At 33.2% G+C, this 5,069-nt stretch overlaps 1 pseudogene; it reads right to left on the minus strand.

Moving 5' to 3' along the window:
• Positions 1-1,681: 1,681 nt before the first annotated feature.
• On the minus strand, positions 1,682-4,845 carry LOC114169173 (annotated as a pseudogene).
• Positions 4,846-5,069: the final 224 nt, after the last annotated feature.

A 5,069-nucleotide genomic window follows, 5' to 3' on the forward strand; every position in this document is an offset into this window, starting at 1 on the left:
TATTCTAGTACTTTTTAATAGATGTGATAGGATAAATTATTTCAAATATTTTATTAATATGTAATAAAAAAATTATAAATATACAAAACTATTAATCACATGTCTCATTTTTTTTATCTCTATTTTTTCTCTCATTTATTTTCATAGAATTAATCAAATGTAATAATTTAAAATATTAATTTTAAAGAAATTATATAATGTTCATCAACTTTATATTAATTTCAAAATAAATTATATAATTATTTAACTTACATAAATTAAGGGCTATCATAATTAAAATTTGACTTTTGTAAATATTTTATTTCTAGTAAGGTAAGTTATAAGAAAAAAAAAATACCACAATTAGTTTTATATTAATAAAATATTTAAAATAATTTGTCCTAAATAACATTTATTAAAAAGTAGAATAAGCGGATAGTATATATATATATATATATATATATATATATATATATATATATATATATATATATATATATATATATATATATTACTGAGATATTTTTGTATAATGATTTATCTTACATAAATTAAGGGTTGTCATAGTCAAAATTTATTTTTTGTAAATATTTTATTTCTAATCACGTAAGTTATAAAATAAATAATATTATTGTCAGTTTTATATTAATAAAATATTTGAAAAAAACTATCCGAGATGACATTTATTTAAAAGTCAAATATTTGGTAACCAAAGAATATATATATATATATATATATATATATATATATATATTAAAAACGTCATCATCAACGTGCAATGCTTTAGTTTAGAAATTTTTCGACTTCGTTAGTTCACAACTTTTAAATTGAAAAAATAAAAATAATTGAAAATTATGTGTTTTACTCACGACTTTTAGATACATATAGTATTTCCTATGTACACGAATCTTATTTGGAAAATTGAAATTTTGATGTTGTGTCTATGTAAAGATTTGAGTAAAATAAAAAAAGAATCGCATATATGTTATGGACGGGAGGACTTACATCAAAATTGATAATTTTATTTAATTTTTTCTATTTTGGTAATTTAGATAAAAAATTACACCATTTCAGTAAAAAAAAACTCAACCTTTTTGTAACATAAGTATTTTATTGGGTGATTTAATTTATCATGAGTTTTAATTTTTCATATGGCAGTTACATTTTTTATTTTTTAAGTTTTACTTTTTTAATTATTACTACTATTATTATATTTGTTATTAGTTTTTATTTACAAATTCTGTGTTTTACTGTATTGGAAATAAAAATGTTTGGTGCATTTTATTATTGCTTCAGCTAATGTAATCGTGTTTGAAATAAATAACATTAACTTTATAGCCAAATGTTTCCATTAATTAATTCATTCATTCCATTATTTAAATATTGAATCAACTTTTTCGTAACATTTCTTTTAATGATTTTGTTTATCATGAGTTTTAATTTATCATGACAGTTACAAATATAGTACAATAATCGTTTACTACAGTTTTATTTTGTTTTTTTTACATATTTTAATTCAGAATTTACTAAGTGTAGATATACAAGAACCATTCAAGAAAGCTATACAAGTTTTGTCAGTAATATATATATATATATATATATATATATATATATATATATATATATATATGACTACAACAAATCTTCAGTCACTATCAAATATTTCCAGTGTGGTATTAATTTTCTTAACAAAATTCACCAGCACGAAAAACTCAGTTGTTAACTAAAGAGGAAAAACTAATTTTAAACAACAAAAAATTATAACCTGCAAAAAGAATGAGGCATCATGGGGACGAGAATGAACCACCGATTTGGTTGGTACCAGCAGGGGGATTGATGGCCACCCAAAGGAGTGATATTGTGATTGCTATGAGACCTGACCATACAAAAACAATGGTAGGTATCTTCTTTTTCCTTCCCATCAAACCTTTTGCAAAAGGGTAGAGATGGATCAAGACCCAAAAACTGAAGAATACACCACCTAGTAGATTGTTCCATTGAGGTGTCACACTGCTTATGGTCCTGGTAACTCCAACTGTTAATGCTATCAGGTTAACCATCATAATTGTGATGGGTAATATCATAAAGGATGTCCACTTCAAGCTATAGAGATCAGCAAACTCATCATCAACATCATCCCCAATGGATTTTGATGTCAAGGTGAAAGATATTTCAAACCCTGTTATCACTTTTAGCAAACCCTGCAGCACAGCAGCTAGATGTGCACTTATTCCTCCAATCAACCAAAACTGCTCATTTCTCCACCACACTCCCAGCTCAATGCCAGACCACTTCATTTCAAGTACAACCACCGTGCACAAAGTCACCGTCATGGTCAAGAGATAAATAAGAAAAGTAACATTGAGAGTTTGAACAATGAATTGGCCAGATAAAAGGAAAAGTGCAGGGAGGAAGCAATAGACAACAAGAAAAAAGGAAGTGAATGGATAGATTGCAACATTAAGATATACAATCCGTTGGAGAAACTGCATTCTTGGGCTGGCAAAAAATGCATTGTTTCTTGAGAAAAATATTTCAACCGACCCAGTTGCCCATCTAAGAACCTGATGCAGCTTGTCAGTGAGATTGCTGGGGGCACTGCCACGGAATGCATCTTTCTCGGTAACACAGTAAACTGATTTCCATCCTCTATTATGCATCCTATAACCAGTAACCACATCCTCAGTAACCGATCCATAGATCCATCCAACACGTTGTCCCCATTCAGTTGTGTCCTCATACAAGCAAGAGATCACATTGATGGCCTCTGCCACACTTGATGCATCAAGACGCTTGCACGGTGTGGTGAGGGAACCAGGAGGGCGTCCATTCACTGTAGGGTTATCATCAAGTAGCCTGCCTTGGAACTCTGCCACTGGGATCGAGTCAATGAGGAAAGTTGAGTTTCCAAACCTTCTAGGAAACGTTGATAGATTCATTACTTCTTTTTCTTTCTCAGAATCACCTATTCTCGGTGCCCGGTTCTCTGCAGAGATGTTAGCATTCTTCTTTCTTCTGCCTAAGCAGCAACTACAGCAGCCAGATTATTTTCTTTATAAAAAGGTGGATCAAAACCATACAGAGCAACTCTTCTGAAAAGGCAACCGGTTCCTACAGAGACTGGACCAGTCCATCAAATGCTCTCATGTTGACATCAAAGAAGATACTGTTATGATCGGCATATCTGTCAGAAGGATCAATCCCGTCAAATCTTTGTGGGAACTGAACATAGCAAATGCAGTCACCAAAACGATCCATCATAAAGCACATGCCCTCCCTCAATGCCTTGGAGTTGTAAATGTAGTGGTCATAGTCAAGATTGAGTATAAAAGGACCATTTGACATGATGGCCGAGGCTCGAATCAAGGCATTCTTAGCCCCGGCTTTTTTGTTGTGATCATAGCCTTGAAGTTTCTCCCTAGAAACATAGACAAGAAAGGGGAGACGGATATCAACATTAGTCAAGTCAATAAGCTTTTTTTCGTCAGCATTACCAAGAAGAGGTTCATCACTTGGAGGGTTCAACATCACCTGCATCATTCATCAACTATTAATTATTCATTTCCATCTATCAAAGAATAAACTTGACACTTGCCATGTAAGCCCATTGGAACAATGTGTTTAATACCTTGTTTATACTGGAATGATCGCTCTTAGAGTGTTTAGATGAAGGATTCATCCACGTCCCTGGCCAGTGAGTTCCATCAGTCATCCATGTGGCTCTTGGAATCCTTACAGGTTTATCTACATGGTTTGTTTATGCAATTTCAACACCTTCAATTCCTCTCTTGCATGAAAAGCATCCGATCGGCGCCGGATAGAGTCGGGCAAAGAGTTGATCCTGACTTTGAACTCATCATATTCACGGTTCACCATTCTACGATCCTTGATGAAATCTAATTTCACTTTGTTTGTATCGGGATCTCTCTTCGAATAGAAATATGATTCAGGATTTCTAGGCTCTATATTATGCTTCCGGCAGAATGGAACCCACACATTAGCAAAGCTGGCGGCTTCAGTCATTGCCTCAAATGTCAGAAGGGCACCTCCATCGTCAGAAACATAGCAAGAAAGTTTCTCAACTGGATAATCTGCTGCTAAGATTGATAAGATGGTATTTGCAGTGACAAGAGGTGGTTCTTTCTCAGAATCAGCAGTAGAGACAAAGACATCTATGCCGGGTAGATCAGACTTTCCAGTAGGATTGTTGGGACTTGGCACTTCAAATTTTTCCTTCAATATATTAAGATTTGTGGAACGATTTACTGGGTAGCGCTTGGACAGTTGATTCAGAAGCCAAGAAAAGGAAAACCATATTTCACAAACCACAGACATGTCCCATAGCCATATTGCATCAGTATTTTTATGTTTCACTCTCCATATCAGGAATAATACCACGACAACCGACCGAATGAATATGATTAGACTGTAATCAAATGCAACAACACAAACAATGTAGTGGTTAGAACAGAGATGATTAGTGTAAGTACCTTAATCACTGATTCAAATTGTTTTTTTACTGAAGAATCTAAGACAAAAGAAAACAAAAGTATGCTTACCGATATGGCCAAAGAACAGAATTGGGTATCTCGAGTATCCAAGTGAGTGGCCTCCAGGGTCTTTTCATCAAATCCATTGGCCAAAAAGCATTGCCATAACCATAGGTAGCCTTCGTTTCCATTTTAGACACTCTACTTGAGGGAAAAAGCGTGTTTTTGTAAGGCTCTTTGCATCCCAGGCACACTCCATCTCCGAATTTAATAGCACTTATATAGCATCTTCTGCATATTATAAAGTCACACTCACAAGGACGAATATCCACACCAGATTCATCACATCCAATCATTGCACATGAAGATCCATTTGCACCAGCCATCTGTGGATCTCTGTCAAATTTTCTGGAGTTTGCAGATAATGTCAAGCCGCCAACAGACTCTCTGAAACATCAAATAAATGGCAACAAAACATTAAAGGAATCACAACAAAACATCAATTCAGATTTTACTAAGTGTAGATATAATTTGATGTTCACAAGAAATTTCAGACCTTCTACGTCTGTTCTTTGATATCATTATTTCAAAAGTTTGTAT

This window comes from Vigna unguiculata, chromosome 11, assembly GCF_004118075.2.
Source record: "Vigna unguiculata cultivar IT97K-499-35 chromosome 11, ASM411807v1, whole genome shotgun sequence".
Lineage (NCBI taxonomy): Eukaryota > Viridiplantae > Streptophyta > Magnoliopsida > Fabales > Fabaceae > Vigna > Vigna unguiculata.